This window comes from Triturus cristatus, chromosome 2_1, assembly GCF_964204655.1.
Source record: "Triturus cristatus chromosome 2_1, aTriCri1.1, whole genome shotgun sequence".
Lineage (NCBI taxonomy): Eukaryota > Metazoa > Chordata > Amphibia > Caudata > Salamandridae > Triturus > Triturus cristatus.
Window position 1 is genome coordinate 644,047,252 of NC_140581.1, and position 20,067 is coordinate 644,067,318.

The following is a 20,067-nucleotide window of genomic DNA, read 5'->3' on the forward strand; positions in this document are numbered from 1 at the left end:
GAAAATTGGTCTGTACCAAGTGGCACACTGAGTCATATCTATGCATAGAGTCAGTGGGTGTTGACATTCTGTACAAGGTGAAAACCTACAGGTATGTGCAAAACAGATGAGATTGCAAATAGGTATAATCTTTAGAATTTCACGTACTCATACTACAATCAATCATGCCTTCCCCATTGTTGAAATGTGGCTTCATATTCTGCACACTGTACTTTGGACATGGGTCCTTACAAATGTATGTCACATGGGGTGCCAGGCAGTGTCAACATCGTAATGGTACAGTCACTGTACATTTTAAAGACAACTAATAATCTGTATTAATGAACAATATACTGTTAAATGCAATAGGATTGTAATGTCAGTGCCTTAGACACTGTAGTTGTGGTGCTGACACAGTGAGGCTAGGAATGTTCAAAACTTCAGTAGCCATGATCTACTGTTTACCCTTGTTGTAACATGAGGACGAGCATAATACACATTCCTTTTATCTCCATGTGCCATGTGTGATGTACTCAGACAGTACTGAACGCATAAATGTAAGCTTAGGTGTGGAGTTGTGCTTAGGTAGCTATTCATTTAACTTACATATTTACAGGTAGGGGAATATATTTTGCATTTATGTGTTCTGCTACTCATGTGGCAGTGTAGCTATATGCCTGTTATACATACACCATGGTGCAAGTGTAGCTGTGTAATTACTTGGATTGAACATGCTCAGAAAGTGACTCCATTAAGCACCCAACTAAAAAGAAGAAGATTTATGTGTTTTGTGTGTGTGATGCTGAATGGGCGGGTAAACATTTCTCCTTGTCACCCATGCTTTGGTGAGGCGTACATTTTTTACACTACCCCAGGTTTACGTGATGGAGTAAATTGGAGGCACTGTCAAATTCCATGGGTGTTTAGTAGGACCACCCACAGCAACAACCATTGATCACCTCCTTGCCTTACTCCAAATTTATGAGGCCATGCAAAGCAATGAAAGGTGGCTATACATCGCATCATCGATATGATTGAGAGGCCTTCCCCGCGGATCATCATAATTAGTTATGCCCTGGCTGTGCAGGCCTCTTATAAATAAGGGCCCTAAAGTCTAACTTTAAACCTGAAGTCTAAGGGTCTGATTTGGATTTTGGCAGATGGGCTACTCCGTCGCAATGGTGACGGATATCTGTCCACCAAATATAAATCCCATAGGATATTATGGATTTATATTGGGATATCGCTCACCATTGTGACGGAGTAAACTGTCTGCCAAAATCTAAATCAGGCCCTTAGTTTACACCTGAAGTATAAGGGCCTCAATTACTACTTTTTGGCATAGGGCACAAGTCTCTTTGCTGCGCTGCCCTGTATCAAAAAGAAAGGGCGGGAAAGCACTGTATTAATGAAATGCAGTGCATTCCTGTTCTTTCTGCTTGTGCCGGTGCACAAATTGGTGCCCAGCACCAACGCAGGCCCTCTTGCACCATGGTGCAATGGTGTCTGCGTTGTTCGCACAGTTGTTTTTGTGCAGGTAGGACACCTTCCAGCACAAAAACAATCAACAGTGGCATTTTCCTCTTTCTATGTGTGCTGCAGAATGCAACACACATAGAAAGAGGAATTTAAGAGGAGAAATAAAGTTATTTCTCTTCGTTATGCCTCCTCTGGGGAGGTGCACAGTTTTGACGCATGCCCAGGTTTACAGATCCTTTTAAATATGGAGATGTATCAAAACCCATGGGTGTTGCATGGGAAAACCCACAACAATGCCCGTGGAATGCCTTTGTCATGTAGAGTAAGGCAACGCAGTCACTTGTGCTGTTTTGCCTTACTCCATATCTATGAGTCCCTGCAAAGCCATTCAGGGTGGCTTTGCTCCACCGTATAGATATGACTCAGAGGCCTGCACCACTGGAGCGTCATAAAAAGTGATGTTCTGGTGGTGCAAGCCTCTTAGAAATGAAGCCCTGAGTTTAGATCTGTAGTCTAACTTTATACCTGAAGTTTAAGTTAAGACCTGAAGCCTAACTTTAGAATGGAAGTCCATGGACCGGATTCACAAAGGTAAAATGTACACTTTCATGTACTTTTACGATTGTATGCTATTCGCAAACAAATTTATGAGTGGTATCTTCACGAGTGCAGTGTCTCCACACATAAAAGGCCTATCTTTTTGTGCACAGACCCTTTGCGACCAACATACAATCGTATGCTTACAAAAAAAAGTAAGTTTACCTTTGTAAATCTGAACCTAGGTTTAGACCTGATTGATTGATTGATTGATTGATTGATTGATTGATTGATTGATTGATTAATTGATTGATTGATTGATTGACCTAAAGTCAAAGTTTGGACCTGAAGTCTAACTTTACACTTGAAGTCTAAAGTTAGAATTCAGAAAAATCTAACGGAGTTGCAAAATGAAGCATCACCCTAAGCTAAAAAATCAGCGCAATGTACCACAACTCCAGCACTCGTGGAACTCCGCAGAATCTTGCAGAGTTTTTGGGTGTCGCCACGGAAATCCACAGAGTGAAATTCAACGAGTTTTGCCCACCCCTAGAGTAAATGCACTTATTAATGCTAAATAAAACATATACATTGTGATTAATAATCATGTCAACCATCATGTAACGTATCAAACAAGTAATCTGCGAGTCTGACGAGCTTAGGACAGCTCTAAGGCCCAAACAGTACAAGCATACAGGTCCTACTCAAACATGGGGGGAGTCCCTTTAAGAGGACAACATTTTTTCTTTTTATTTATTTAGTCACTCAAGGAAGAAAGCACTCCATGATAGACCCTCCACCCATGCACACAACATTAAAGAACTCTCCGGCACCATGAAAGGGTTCACCCAACCCATCAGTGAGACTACAGACATCCCACGCTCCAAGAACCTCTGCGACAGACTCAGCACCTTCTTCCACCTCAAAATCAAAAACATCTATGACGACTTCAATGACAACAACCTCCTTGTGGAACCCTCTCCCACCGTTCCAAACCACACCCAGCAGACAATGGACAGGTGGACTGCCCTCAGCATCAAAGATACCCTAAAGATTATGAAGACCACCTACTCCGGGCCCCCACAAGCCCCTGCCTCACCACATCTCCCACAGAGTCGCAGACATTATCGCCCCAAGTTTCAACAAATCATCAACCGCTCCTTCAAGACCGCCTCCTTCCCCGATGACTGGAAACATGCCGAAATCAACCCTCTCCTAAAAATAAACCTCGGCGGACCCCACCGACCTCAAAAACTTCAGATCAATCTCCTTACTCCCATACCCAGCTAAAGTCTTGGAAAAAGCTGTCAACAACCAACTCGCCGCCTTCATAGAAGATAGCAACATCCTCGACTCCTCACAATCAGGCTTCAAGAAGAACCATAGCACCGAAACTGCCCTCCTCGCTGCAACAGATGACATCCGCTCCCTCCTCAACAGAGGAGAGACTGTGTCCCTCATCCTTCTTAGACCCCTCCATGGCCTTTGATACAGTCTCCCATCGCACCCTAGCCTGCAGACTCCACAAAGCCGGAATCAGGAACAAGGCCCTTGACTGGATCTGCTCCTTCCTCACTGGTAGAACACAATGGGTCAGACTCCCTCCTTTACTCTTGGAACCCACACCAACCACCTGCAGAGTCCCTAGGGCTCCTCCATCAGCCAGACCCTGTTTAACGTTTTCATGGCACCGCTCGACTCCATCGTCAGACCTCACACACTCAACATCATATTGTGCGCCTATGACACCCAACTCATCCTCTCCCTCTCCAATGAACCCACCCTCGCCAAACATAACTTTCAATCAAGACGGTATGGAAGTAGTCACCAGATGGATGAACAACAGCTGCGTACAACTCAACACAAAACGGAGGTGCTCATCATAGGCCAACACCCCAATGCCTGGAACAACACCTGGTGGCCCCCTGCCCTTGGGAACCCTCCCTCCCCACGGACCACGCATGCAAGCTCGGAATCATCCTGGACTCCGAACTCAAAATGGACCGCCACATCAATGCTGTCACCTCTTCCTGCTACCACACCCTCCGCCTACTTCGAAGGACCCTCAACTGGATTCCCCTCGAACACAGGAAAACCGTCACCCATGCCCTAATCAACAACAGACTTGACTAAGGCAACGCAATCTACACCAGGATCAACAAGAACATCACTTGCAAACTTCAGAACATCCAGAACACCGACGCTAGGCTAGTCCTCAACCTACCACACCAGTGTCCACTGCCACATCAGCCAACACCTACACACTCTACACTGACACCCCGTTGAGAAGAGAATCACCTTCAAGTTTCTCACCCATGCCCACAAAGCTCTCAACAACACCGGACCTGCCTACATGAACCGCCACCTCACGTACCACGCACCCCAGAGATCCCTCCGCTCGGCCCAGCTTTCCCTTGCGATGGTACCACGCATAAAGAAGACCAGATCAGGAGGATGCTCCTTCTCCCTCCCCACTGCCAAGGCTTGGAACTCCCTCCTCCTCTACCTCCGACAGACTTTATCACTCCCCAAGTTCCTGAAGGAAGTCAAGATCTGGCTCTTTGATGGAACTCAGTAATCTTCCAGGAGCTGCACGCCCCCACCTCCCCCTCAGCGCCTGGAGACCCCTTCAGGTGAGTAGCTGTGCTTTTTAAACCCCTGATTGATTGATTGATTGATTGAACCAAGATCTTGAGTTGTAAGCAAAATATGGACAAAGTACCGGCTGATTACTTAAACAGACATAAGGATGTGTTTGACACATACTCGGGTATAATCCATCCCACATTGCTCTGGAAGTTGTAGGCACTGTCTTTATGTAGGGATTGCTACTGAATGTCACTAATTACTTGACAACTATCTGCATTGGATGTCACACTAATAAAGTTGCTGAACTGGTGACCAGAAGGCCCACAAAAGATGGAATAACAGGAAGTCGTCTGAAGGGTAGAAGGCAGAGCTGAAAGAGTCCGCAGACAGGACCCCAGAGGACTCTGTTTTGCCTGTGAACGGCTGGGTCATTAGAAACAGAACTGTACCAACATTGTTATGCTTTGTTATCTGTATTTGTAAAGCTGACTATCACCGAGGTCTCCCCGATTAGTGTGAGTTTCATGAGGTTACTTAAAACTCCTTTTGTTAATTTAGGAGATCTTGAGAGTGTCCTCTATGTAGATTGTATCATTAATAGTAAACATACTACCTGTCTCAGTGATGTGGGCACTAGTCACCAAGCTTTAAACATGTCTGCTTTGCCCACTTCAACTCTCAATGGCATGATTATAAATTGTCTGTATTCTAATCAATGAGTTCTAAACTATATTTCTGACTGTTAATTTCCCTGGGGTCTCATTGGTAATATTTGCTTCACCTGTTACAAATGGGTTACACCCATTTAGTATGCCAGCATTTTTTTGCTATGGATAACCCTGTTTTTGGGCCTTTATTGTGAATGAGTCTCCCAACTTGAGTCCTACTCCCAGTAAATTCATGCCGAATTTGAATGCTCGTAATTTACCACCCCTGTACAGTACGGGACACTGGGCTGGTTACACATAAACACATGTGCACAAATGTGTCAGTATGGGTGCAGGCTGCACATGAGATACTACAGTCATGTGCAGTCTGGAAGTGTACACAGGTATCCTGCCTGTGGCAGTTTTAAACTGCAAATTTGATCTGCAGGTCTAAACCTTCTTTTTAAATATTAATAAGACACTTAAGACACTTATATATAGGCCTTAGTGCGCATAAAAACTGGGCGCAAATATTTAAAAATAGGACATGTAGAAATTAATGTTGAACATGTCCTTATAGTGAAATAATCTCAAAATTGATTTCATTGTAGCAAGGCTGGCTGCTGCCATAAGGAATCATTGAACTGTGTTGTTATATTTATTCCATTCTGATTTCAGATTGGTAGCAGCCAGAGAAATACTTTTTCACTCATTTTAATTGTAATTTTCAATCCTTAATGGTAAGGTCTGATGTAAAATTATTATTTTAGAAATGGCATTCTTAGAAAGTTGGCATTTCCTTCCTAAAGTATTTACGGCCTTTCTGGGAGTTCCCACTTGCCTGGGATGGGAATGGCTCTCCCACTGGGAAATGTGTATTAGAGCCATACAATGAACAAAAAGAGCCTCGGTGTATAGGGAGTGAGTTTCCCTGACAGGATGGGTGGGTCTTGATTCACACAAAAGGGACCTGATACCAGCCTTTGCTCTCACTAGTCAGGCTGGAGCCAAAGGAAGAGGAGCCAGTTTGAAGGTTAGGTAAAGTGGTGTCACGCTCCCACAGACTGTTATTGGACATACAGTGGCCAGAAAAACCAGCTCCCTGCATATTGGGCCGAGAGGACTGCTGAAACTGCTCCAGATGGCTAGGACTCACCACCAGGAGCAAAATGATGCTGAAGATCATAAAAATCAGCCCAATGGGGGCCTAGATGGGGCTCTTTAAAGGATTTGACCTTTGAACCTTTTTGTCTGACTGGAGCATGTGGGGCTTCACAGTGATTTCCCCCAAATTCCGAGGAAGGGTCAAAACGCTGGGGAATGATGCATCACATACTTTTTGTTAAATTGCCCAGGGAAGGGAGATGTATGGGTCCCCCTCCCCAGACTCTCTGTGTGCCTGGAGACCTTATCACCTGGGTTGTGCTTTCATGCATGTGGCCAAGACCCCAGGCCCAGATGACAAAGACAGGGACCCAGGTCTCCATCCCAGGACCCAGTACAAAGCTCAAGGAGGCCCAGCCACCCATGGTCACTGCAGCTAGAAGAAAGAGACAGGCTGCTCCTTCCCGGTAGCAGCAAATAAAGCTGGCTCTGAAACACTGTAGAGGTGTGCTTGAGCTGGGAGCCAGTGGGGCAGTCGGCAGCCCTTACTGTCATATCTGCACAAGGGGGCCCAGTGGGGACGGGCACCCAGGAGTTACAAAAAAAAGAAAAGGAAGACATGCTGCTCTCCCAAACACTGTGGGAGAGACGATAATCAAATATTAACTGTTCCACTTAGGGAGAGCCCCATAATGCCCTGCATGGGCTTGTGCATGGAATTTTGGCTGCTTGTGGTTCCCCAATCTGGACAGGTGCACCACCAACGAACTAAAGGACTATCGTTGGAGCTTCAGGAGTAGCAGCAGCCCCCTAGAAGCAATTTTTGGTGATTACCCTGAGTTTCTATGATCAAGAAATCCATGACCTCCAGGCTGTTTATCCTTTATTTCTAAGTACACTCGGTTGTGCTCTTTGTCCTTTAGCTGAGGAGAGGAGGGACCTATGGATGCATTTTGTTTGGCGTAAAGGGGTACAAGAAAGACTCCGTTTCTGTTGTTCTTAAATATTTTATTTAAAATATATTAATGACTGATTTTGATCAAATTTGCTAATGCATTTTTATTAACAATAATGAATACATTTAAACATGCTTACTGGTTCCAGTGATAATATGGTGAATCGTAGCATATGGGTAGCAGTCATTTAATAGTGTGACCCTTGACAAAGATAGCAGGCTCGTGTCGTATATTGATCCCTTGATAAAGGCAAAAGCTGTGGTTTATATACTGGTGTGGTGACCCCGGAAAAAGTCAATAGCCCTGTGTTATTAAAAATGACACTCCCTTAATCCCTTAGGGGTTTAATTTCATTTCAGAAAGTTATTAAAGGCAATTCCATCTGCATTATGTCCATATTTGTAAATTAATGCGTAGCATTCATTAGTGTGTGCACAATAAATGTACATTTACTTTTTCAATGAAAATCTTTTAATGAGTATTGTTATCGCATACCAGCGAATAGATATTACTATAGCCCACACCAGCTCCCCTAAATAGGCCTTGAACTGCTCTGCTTTGTTACCTTGAAAGAGTCAAGTGCTACAATGCAGTTGCTTGGCTTCAAGAAAGGAGACACATCTGGGCTTTTTTATTGTATAAGCCTCACTCCCTGTACAACTAATAACCCAATTTCATATATTAACTTTCCCAACTAATCTGTGAGGCAGAAACATTCTCTTCAAGCTAAGTTGCACTGTATTGTGCTCTCGGGAAGATGTGTTCTTAAATATACACAATCGACAAGAAAACAGAGCACTCACACTATTGTGTGAGAGCAGAAGTTGCCCAGGTAAAGTAAATGAAACTGCCATTCTCTCCTGATTCAGCGGAGTTGCCCTTCACAGGCACCATCCACACAGTGTTCTACAATGAAATGAAATGAAACGTGAATTTATAAAGCGTGAATTGCTGCACTGGGGCGTCCAAGCGCTGCCTAGAGAGTATAGTAATTAGTCAGAGGCGGTCAGCCAAGGGTTTGGTCATGGACGTTGAAAAGAAATGTCTTTAATTGCTTGCGGAAGGAAAGCAGATTAGGGTTCGACCTGAGTTGAAGGGGGAGGAGGTTCCAAGTCTTGGCGGCATTGTAGGAGAACATCCTACCCCCCGCCCTGGCTCTCCTGATTCTGGGAACAAGGGCCAACAATGTGGGATTCATATAATTGATAAAACGACTAAAGGCGTAGTGCCTATGGTAGATGTCACCCACTATTTAAGAGGGGAAGAAATCAAGTGCATGCTCATAAAGGTCCTTAGGGCCATCAATATTGTTGTTATTCCAAGTTTCCCAGTGGTCTACAACCATCCCACTATGCTTTCTTGCATCCCTGCAAATGGCAAATTGTTTTCCTTTGTTCCACTTTTTTCTAAATTCCCATTCATATGAAAAGTCAGTATTTTTTCTTTTTCACATTCCAAGGGTCTAAACCTTTGTAGACCCACCTTCCTCAAAGATTTACAGAGTTTCCTTCAATCTTTTCAATCTCCCTTCAATCTCTTCCCAGGCCTTGGAAATTGACCTAGATAGATAGTTTTTACCCCAGGATCTAGTTTAGTCCATTATGTTTCTAAACTGATTTTGGCATCTGTTATTCTAGTACATTGCAAGGAGACTTGACATAGTGCTTGAGTATCTGGGATCCTACTGGTCTCATTTCCCAATTCTTTATGATTTTGATAAAGCCAGGCATCTGTGACTCCCTTTAACTGTGTGAGCGTCTTGTATGTTACTCGGGTAATGTAACCCAAACCTAAGCTGGTAACAGTTCCTTTTATATTGTGAAAGCTAATAAAGTCTCAATTTCAACATGCTTTAGAATTTAGAAAATTCAGGCTACTCTGATTATAATTTACTACCTGGACGAGATCTATACCTTCATGAGAGAAGGAGAGAATGTCCTGAGCCGAGTTTGAGTTTCTTGTGACCTCGGGTTGCACCTCTTTGCCAACACTAGTGTGCCGCTTTTTGTGCACTTTTCTGAGCAATGGTCTGCAGCCTCAGCAGCTGTATTCTTGTTGCAGCTGTCACACGACCAGACCAAGGCTGCTTCTGCCTCTGTTCTCCGGTAGAGTAGCGACCAAACTGCTTCTCAATTTCTAAGAAGAGCTTCAGCAGCGTGGATCCAGCTCCAAGGGGCTAATGGCTAAGAGGCACCAATTCACATGATTGAGATATTCAAATAATGGCCGCACCTTGGAGTAGTGCAAAAGTGTATTTAATAAGAAGGTAACAAGGCTGATACATGACTCTCCTTATATCATAGCCAGGAAAAGAAGAGAGAACTTTCATCAAATGGAGCCCTGAAGTGGGAAGAGTCACATAGCTGCTCTGTAGCCTTCTGCAAGGCATCTATTATAGTGCCAGATGAAGGGCTGACTCGCTCTCTCTTTTCCACCCTTTTGGGAACCTAAACACCATGTAGATATTCTGGAACCAAGGATGGAATCATAATTAACTATATCTTGTGACACATTATTGGCAATTTCCAAAGATTGTTATATTTTGTACTGACGGCTACATAAAATGCTTCTATTTGCGAAATATTACAACAAAATATGGACCTCATAATAGAGCCTTTTTCTTCTGCTGTATACATATGAAGTGAAATAAAAGACAATAAAAATATATACTTTCCTATTATATTGTGAAAGATTTTTTTTTTTAAATTGACTGATTTATTAATTCTGTCATTTGTTATAAATGTGGTGCACCTGTATTCTCCTATATTCAACATTTCTCCATATTTTAGGGTGGCTCTTTTTAGGCATAGGGTGTTTACAGTGAGTGCACACAGTGTAGGATACACTCCTTGGATCTTGAAACAAGCATTTTGGGAGATAACTATTTTATTTGCACTTTTCCTTGTGTCCACTGCCTTTTTCATTTTTCAGCCACTGCCTAAAGCTTTGTCATGCTGGAGATCTTCGACTTCCAAAAAAGAGACTAAGTCCAAATTAAGTATTCTTGAATTCAGCCAGCGGCTCCCTGGCAATGATGCCTTTTCCAGGGACACCCCCAGATGGTTTACGCCACTGAACTTTACCTTCTTAAACATTTTTCCACAGAATATCTTCTAACTCCGAGGGAAAGCCAGATCCAAGCCCAATCCACTGTTTGTATCCAAAGCATCCTCCATAGGGGTCGATCTATATATTCGACTTTGCGCTGGTCTCACACGACTAGATATCCGCGGTTGGGGGTTTGATCTTTTAGGTGTTAGTTTTCACTATAAATGTTCAAAATGTATAACTCCAGTGCTAATGATTTGACTTTTGTCATTTTGGTGCCAAAAATTCATTAAAATGTACTCTATTTTTAAAATGTATGTATTACTGTTTGCGTGCTGCATAAATACTTTACACATTGCCTGTAAGTTAAGGCTGACTGATTTTGTGTGGAGCTACCAGCGTGTTAAGCACAGGTTAATTTTGTGACTTTTGTGGTTCATCCTGAAGGGGAATGTGACTGTTGCTTGAACAGAGAGAACACCCCCACCAACCAACAACACCATTTTGTACACAAATAATTTGCACAATCAACCAGAGGCAGCTATTCGAAGACTTAAATATGTAGCTGATTGCTTTGTTGCCTTTTCAGGGTTCACTAGCAAATCAAATCAAATTTATTGATTCAGCTTTACAGAAAAGCCATACATTAATAAACATCCAATACAGAATGCATATGAACCCCCGGCTTGTGTAATCAATAGATGATTCATTTCCCGAATGATAAAAGAAGCTTTAAAATAAGAGGACGCTCCTAGGCACAGAACATAAATATGTTAAAACAAGGATACAAATCTCATTCAAGGGGGTTTGGCCATGAAAAATCTTGTGAAACCAAGCAAACAATACTATTATGGGGCCAATTCCGATCCGGGTCTGAAGGGCACAAACGCGATCTGGCCGGAAAAACTACGAGCCGTACGCGTGTTTTCCGACCGGCGCGTACAGCTGTACGAGCGTGTAAGTACGATGTGAGCTACATGAAATTCACTGACCGAGTCGTTTCCGGGTCCGAACCGTTCCGTACATCTCTGTCGTAAACTAACCGTGGCGTGCAATGGATGCGATTCACGACCGAGCCAGTACGATGTACGCGTCGGACAGCCTGTGCGAGCCAGAGTGTCCGGCTCGCAAAAGCTCCCGGAGTCGGACTTGGGGGTCCGCGTCAGACCCCCCGACACCCGCAGCCGTATGACTCGCACACAGGGGGAGACCCATGGGTCTCCCCCACACAGGCATGTACGGCACAGATGGCATGACGCGTACCCACTGTAGGGGGTGCACTTGTTTGAGACGTACCCATTGACTTCTATGGGAGTCCGACCGAACCGATCCGACAGCATACGTGCGCATCGTACTTGCTTGGTCGGACTGTAGGGGTCCGGCTCAGTCGGAAAACACTCCGGATCCGACTCGGTCGGAGTGCTTTCCGACCCGGATCGGAATCGGCCCCTAAGTGCTTTCATAAGCCTAATAAGTGGTATAGAGACTAAATAAAAAACTAATAAAACATTTCTTAAAGTGGTATGTAGCCACGTCAAGCCAAGCATAAAAGGGGGGAGGGCCTTCAGAGCATACAGTTTGCAAAATAAGGCGTAGGGTATAATTGCCGACATAAACATCTAAAGGCTATTAGCTTTGTAGGCTTGTATGTGCAACACCCGCAAAAAGTAAAGATGAGCACGAAAAGAGCTATTTTACAAGATCTATGGAATCCATGCAACAGACAAAATTAACGTGTTGTGTGCAGCTGCTAATGTTATCTTGCTGTATGAGTACTACTAATAAGTGCTTTCCAAATCTAAAATGAATGAATATAGAAGATATGTAACGGGCTGAGAAAAAGAGTTGGTAAAAAAGACTCTTTGGAACCTCGTTGCTTAGCCTAGGTGACCAATATCCATAACTAGGTCAAAATAGAATACAATTGGATAAGAAAGTTTTATTTCATTGTGCAACTTGCAGGATAAAGTGCAACATGTGTTTTCTAGCATAGGGAGCTAACAGGCTATTAGTATGGTTCGTACGCAAAAAGTGCAACCGTGCAAAGACAAAATTAGTTGGAAGTCCTACATATCCATGCAGCAGGCACAGTAAAATGCTACATACAGTTGCAAAGAGAGCTTCCTGTCCAATAATGTGCAGATACAATTCAAATTGATAGCAGCACTTTCTAACAGTTCTGATCCAGACGTTAGACTGGTGCTCCAGACATAAATAACATAAGACAGAAAAGATAGTAAAAATATATGGGCTCGATGATAAGTATCTTAGAGAGTGGCGCTCTCCATTGCCTGTGTTGAAACCAGTCATCTTTATTCCAGACGATGTAAATAGATGAGGCTATAGCCTGGTGGATATCCCGGTGGTCAGGTCTGCAGCACAATAGAAGAGCATCCTTACAACTCCTTGTATTATATTTTTAAAACAAGGGATGGAGATAGGTCCTACAAAGGGCTAGAGAGTTATTGCAGAGTAACAGAAAGTGCTTCAACGTTTCCTGACCACCAAGAGAGCAGCCACACGTCCCATCTCTGCTGCCATAGCCCTTGGAACAGGATTTAGTATATGAGTGGACCTGCAATGTGCCTAACCTGAAAGTGAGAAAAAAGAGCCCTTTTTTCGGTTGGGAAGTTCAAGTCAATGTAAGGTTCCCATCCGGGTTTGGCCTTGAATTCCAAATATTTGGTTAGCAAGGCCCTGCTTGTATCTTCAAACGTTTGCCTCATAGAGTCCCAGTATTTCCTTTTCACCAGTGGCACTACATCTTTGGTTATATTATTTGGCTGCTCCAGAGCAACTTATCATCAATGCGTATGGCCAAATAATCAAAGGATCTAACCTGTTCTATTTGGTTGGCATATATCCTGAAGGTTGATTTTAATTTGGCCTTTGAGTTTATTATTATGAACTTTGTTTTCTGGATATTTATTGTTAGTTTTCCTGGATTTAGAGATGAGTTAAAATGCCTTCCAATAGGCAGTACATCGACAGTTCAGTACATGCTAGAATAACTTCGTCCTCCACGAACATAATTATTGGAAATTGATCGTATCCCAACTTGACACATCCTGGGAGAGGTTGATGAGTGCCTTCCCTATGTCATTGATATAGATGGTCTGTTGCCAGCACACACCCCAGTCTGACCCTTTAGTGTATTCCAAATATGTTCATACACACACCTTAGGGGCCATATTTTACGGCCACTGTGTTTCCACAAATTCAGTAAGTACCTGGGGAGAGCATGGCTATTCACGATCCGCCATAGTGTAGTCCAATCCATATTGTCAACAATGGTCTTTAGATCAATGAAAACCAGGAAGAGTTGTGTTTTCTGTAGTGTGACGCACTTCATAACATATCATATACAGGCGTAAGACTTGGTCAATCGTACTCTGGCCTCTGCAGAAACCAGCTGGCAAGTGAGACATTATTTGATTGTTCTCCAGCCACGCCTCCAGGTCGAGCTAACAGCAGCTTTCCAAAGATTTTACCTATTCTGTCCGAAAACTAAATTGGGTGGTAGTTGGAAGGTTCATCCCTAGGCCCTTTTTCATGAATTGGGACTACTATAGATGTCTCCCAGGAATCGGAGACAACACCTTCCAGTAAAACAGCATTAAAGGCAGCTGTCATAGGGCCCAACTACACATCCAGGTTCCTGTGGGCACTTGGTCAGGGCCAGGGGCTTTTCTTAGCTTTTGGTGATGGATAGCCTAGACTATTTCCAATTTGCTAAATACAGCATAATTCTAAGGATAGTTACACTGGAGAACTGCGGTTTCGGCTTGTGATGTACGAGGACCTGTGGATCCATCTTTTCCCTTCCCAGGTCATCCTCCATAGACACTTGGTATAATGAGGAGAAATGCTCCACCCATCGTGAAGGACTTATGTTAAGTTCCAAGTTCTTGCGCAGATCTGAAAAGCCCCATCCTACGATTTACCAGAACCTTTTGACTTCTTTCGTGTCGATTGCGTACTGCTGGACTTTCCAAGTCTTGACCCTCTGGGATTTCTTTTTCTATAGAATAAGATGTTTGTAAGATCTTCGAGCTTCCATTATGTTTGCCTTGCCCCGACTATTTCCTTCTGTTTCTTAGGGTGGAGGTGAGTGCTTTTTTTTTTTGAAGCACACTTATTTTCATACCAGTTGTGATAAGAATCGTGCACTATCCTGCCCCTGCTGGCTTGGTGCTCAAGTAGTACCTACATGGTGATTGTGAGAAAAGATTGAACCCCTTCGGTGCGCATGATGGAATGGTTCCATCATGAGCACCATCCTCCTGTGCTCATGATGTAACCATTCTGTCATGTGCACAGATGCACTAAATCCCTCTGCTGCATACAGCAGAAGGATTTCCTTTTTTTGCCTCAGGAGGTGGGGAAGAGCTTCCCCAACCTCCAGAGGCTTTTTTTTGTCAATGTAATGACGATTACGCGCATGGCGCACTGACATAATTACATTGAAAATGAAACTGTTTTGGTGCTCACCAGTCCCCGAGCCCCGAAACACATGAGAGAGGTATTGTTGGAAAGGGGAGAATCTCCCCTTTCTGATGGTACCCTTCCCCAGTGATTCCCAGGAGGGCGATCCCCAAGCAGGGATCCACCCGCTAGGCACCAGGGAGGGGGGAGCGGCCCCTTGGACAAGGACCTTTGCTACCCCATTCAATTCTGGCATAATCAGTTTTTCTGCCCCCCTTGGGTGGTTGTTGGGGGCAGTTGCCCCCAATCTGCCCCCAGGGGGTAAAAAGCACCCTATACACCAGGGATTATTTTTTATAGGCCAGTGGTGGTGGCTGCCCAGAATGGGCATGCCAATGCTCCAACCCCTCAAATAATCTGCAGTCTTTCTGCTCCCTGTTAGGCAGATGGGGCAATAGTCCATTATCTGCCCACTACGCAACAGGGATCATTATTATTTTTTTATAAGTAGGGTGGGGACTGCCCAGAATACCACCCAGCTTTCCCCTTGCTCTCCTGATAAAAATTATACCTCACTTGTGTGGGTGTCCAATGCAGAATACCCTAAAAAATAAATAAAAAAAGAGCACTTAGAGTTTGCTGTGCTATGCCCTCGATCCCTATGCTTTTTACCCTTCCCATTCACAGGCCCTTTGCCCACCCACACAAGTGAAGTATCATTATACTCTGGAGACTGAGGGGAAAGCTGATTGGCAGGAAATTTGTGCTGGTGCAGTGATCCCAGCCAGAAATGTGAGGAAAATTTGATTTATTTTAGCTAAATTTGAGGTTTGCAGGGGATTCTGGGTAGGAACATTTTAGGGGATCCATGCATGCCATACCTTCCTAAACTCCCCCAGGTATCTAGTTCTCAGAAATGTGTGGGTTTGGTAGGTTTCCCTAGATGGCTGCAGAGCCTGGGACCAAACAACCAGGTGCCCCCCTTTGAAAACCAGGTCATTTTATGATTTATAATTTTGATGTCTCCACAATACATTTTGGGCCCTTTCCTGTAGCGGGTACTTTTATTCGCCCATTTTCATTGAGAGACCTATTGGAACGCTGGGTGGTAGGAAATTTGTGTCAGACCCGTGATCCTACAACTTTCCCACACAGAAATATGAGAAAAAGTTCATTTTTTCAGCAAACTTTAGATACTGGTTGGGAAAACGTTGGGGGAGCCACGCAAATCACACTTCCCTGGACTCCTACCGGTGTCTAGTTTTCAGAAATGTCTAAGATTGGTATGTTTCCCTAGATGGCCGCCGAGCCTGGGATCAAAAATGCAGATGCTGCCTATCTATCACAAAACGAACCGGTGACTCTCTCGTAAAACAAGAGGCCCGATTCACAGAACTAACTTAAGACAAAATCCTAAACTTACTACCATTTTTGTATTCACAGTAGGCACTTACTCATTTTGGTATTCACAGAAGACACTTACTCATTTCGATATTCACAGAAGTTAGGAGTCCTAACTTTAGGACTCCTAAATGCCTTCTGTGAATACCGAAAGTCTTAAAATTAGGATTTTTCTCAGTTTAGGAGTCCTAAAGTTAGGACTCCTAACTATACTACTCCTAAACTTTGAAAAATCCTAATTTTAAGGCTTTCGGTATTCACAGAAGGCATTTAGGAGTCCTAAAGTTAGGAGTCCTAACTTTACTACTACTAAATTGAGAAAAATCCTAATTTTAAGGCTTTCGGTATTCACAGAAGGCATTTAGGAGTCCTAAAGTTAGGACCCTAACTTCTGTGAATACCAAAAGGAGTAAGTGCCTTCTGTGAATACCAAAATGGTAGTAAGTTTAGGATTTTGTCTTAAGTTAGTTCTGTGAATCGGGCCCAAGGTCTTTTGTTACCGATAATTTTGAAGTTGCCACATTATGTGTTGGGCCATTTCCTGTCACAGGCACTAGGCCTATCCACACAAGTGAGGTACCATTTTTATTGGGAGACTGTGGGGAATGCTGAGTGGGTGGAAGTTTTGGGATCAACACAGATTCCAGAACTTTCCATCACAGGAATGTGAGATAAATGTATTTTTTCTAACAAAGTTTGAGGTTTGCAAGGGATTCTGGGTAGCAGAACCTGGTGAGAAGTGCACAAGTCATCCCATGCTGGTTTCCCCTTGATGTGTAGTTTTCAAAAACGTATAGGCTTGCTACATTTCCTTAGGTGCCGGCAGTCCTAGTGTCATCATCATCATTCACTTTATTCGGTCGTTAAGACCATCAAAGTGCATAGGCGTACAAAAGTATGGTAATTAAAACAAGATTTTCATAAAAGAAAAAGTAAGCCAAAATAGATCACATTATTTATACAGCAACAAAACATATTAAAACCCAAGCCATTAAAAACTAAAAAACAAGTTAAAAGAACTGGCTTCCAAGATATTAACACCATACACAACACATAAAAGATACGTAAAGTGCTAGTGCGTAATTGGCAGAAATACAGTGTAGCTTAGTTCTGTGTAATTTAAACATTAGTCATAAAATGCCATGATCATAAGACATCGAGTGTGGACTGGATACTTTGTGAGGAGTGATGTTTAATCTAATGATATGCTCAATTCATTTTTGCTTCTGCCTCCTAATGAACCAAAACCTCCCCAGGAATTTTCGCCATTGCACATACTATTTGTAGCCTTGTATCTGTCCTGAGGATACGTAGTGCCTCTAAATGACTGCGGGTTCCTAGTTGTCTGCAAGCAGGGGCTAACCATTTAGTTCTTGGGTTTTTATATAAAGGGCATGCAATGAGAATGTGCTTAGTCGTCTCCTCTGTCTCGGGGCAACATGGGCAATTGGTTGGTTTCGCTTGGAAGCCCCTATTCCATGATGCGGTAAAGGAGTTTAAGGGGAGACATCCAAATCTAAATTGGATAAATAACTTTCTCTCTTGCCGGACAGTGATAAAATCCACATAGGGCTCGTACACACCAACCATCTTAAACTCCATAAACTCTATTGTGAGTCGACCTCCTTTCACTTGTGTGACTGTTCTCTCTGCCACCCATTTCCAATAGTGGGACTTGACCCACTCTCTATTGGGCAGTAAGCTAGAGTCCTTTTTTCCCAAAGGTTTCCCAGGCCTATTTCAAACAGCAATGTTTTGATGTTACAGAACCAGGCAATTTTTTAAAAACGATCCAGCTTAAAAACGTCCTTGGTAGCAATCGCATAGTGGACAAGCTCAGGTTTTTTTTTAATGCGGAGCCAAAAATGAAGAGGTCAAAGCCTCGCTTTATCCATTATTGTAGTTCTGCCCAAATCTAGTCATAGAGGAGTGAGCGGGGTACTCTGGGGAAGTGAGCAGAGAGATCTTAAGAATTTTTTCTCTGTAAGAAGCAGGCCCTCCGAATTATCGAATCCCCAGATTTCTGCCCAATAGAGAGCCGAGCCAACCACCTTCTGATCATGTTTCTGTAGTGGTGCTACAATCGGTCTAGATTGTGATGACCTATTTTCTAATATTATAGCCCCAGAAGTCTTCCTCTGCTGTAGAATTCGCTTCGATATGTTGTTTCCATTCTATTTTTCGGTGAGGGTTATACCAAGATATACAATGGAATCCACCCTTTCCAGTGGAATCCCCCCAAGTAATAGTTTCCCTTTAAACGATTTATGGGGGTTCATTAACAAATGTTTTGTCTGTGAGGTATTCTCTTCTAAACCTCTCATCTCACAGAAAGACATGAAGCAATCTAATAGGAGTTGAAGGCCACTTGGTGTTTTAGAAACTAATAGCGTGTCATCTGCAAAAAGCAATGTGCTTATTTTCACACTTCCCAGTGAAGGGGTATCTGCATGGGCTTCCGCTAAATAATTCACCACCCTATTTACAAAAAGTGAAAATAAGGTGGGGGATAGAACGCAGCCCTGCCTCACCCCTATTACAACCTTTATTGGGTCTGTCAGTTGCGTTTGGTCTCCCCATCGTACCTTAGCATAATTTCCTTTGTGAAGGTGAATTAGAAGTGCCAGAATGTCGTGAGGGAGCCCCTGGTCATGAAGTACTTGCCAAAGTGTAGCCCTTGGAATAAAATCAAAAGCTGATCTCAAGTCAATAAAAGCAGTGTAAAGACTGCCCTGTTCCAATGTCACAGACTTCCAGGCCAAAAGGGTAAAACAAAAAACCTGATCGATAGTACTAACCTTTTTCCTGAAGCCTGCTTGGAAGGGGGATAATATGCCATTCCCTTCCATCCAATCAGTAATTTTAGTGAGCAGGGCACGGGAAAATACTTTCTGCGCCCCATCTATCAGACTTATCGGTCTGTAGTTTGAGGGCAGCGATCGATCCCCCTTCTTGTAGACCGAGATGACCTCCGCTCTTTGCCAAGAAGGGGGTACAGGGTCCCCAGCAGCTATATCATTGGCTAGTAGCCACATATAGTTAGAACTTTTAGGAATATCGGCTAAAAATACATCACCAGGTATTCCATCTGGGCCTGATGCTTTATTTTTAAGTATAGAGCTAATACTTTCAGTAATATCTGCTACAGAGAAAAATTACCTGTAAGTTGGTTAAGTCTAAAGACGTATCTCCAGGAGTGGACATTCCTGTTCCAGAATAAATTCCGGAAAAATGGTCAAACCAGGCTGCCGCTGTGATATTATTAGTGGGTGAACTCGGTCTCTCAGCGTCTCCCCTTGTTACAAGAAGCCAAAATTGCTTTTGATCTTTCAGTTTACAAGCGGCATTGATCTGTTTCCAGCGATCCTCCACATGTTCCCTTTTAGCTTCCCTCTGTACTTTCTTATATGCTCTTCTAGCTGTACTTATATTAATATTGTTTTTGGCTTTAATCTCAGCTGCCAGAAGTGACCATGCCTCCTTACACTTTTTGTTAAACCAGGAATAATGAGAGTTAGCAGACGTCTTCTTACAATGAGATCTCATACATATAAAATGGGAAGCTAACTGTGAAAAAAAGGACGAGTGTATATCTGTAACTGTTTTAAGCTCACCCTGCTGATCGGCTCTATTGTAAAGCCTATCAGTATTTTCTTGTAAGGTTACATTTATAGCTTCAATCTTGTCGGTATCCAATGCTACCCGCACCCATTTTAATTGTCTATTATCATTTGTAGGGTGTAAATCCTTAGACAAGAGCATTATCTCTGAGATAACACTGGTTTTACTCAAAAAGGAGGTCATTGAAAGCTCAAATGGATTATGGTCACTGACAATTGTTTCTCCAACCACCATATCCAGTACTTCTGGCCATAATCTGATATCTATCAAAACATAATCAA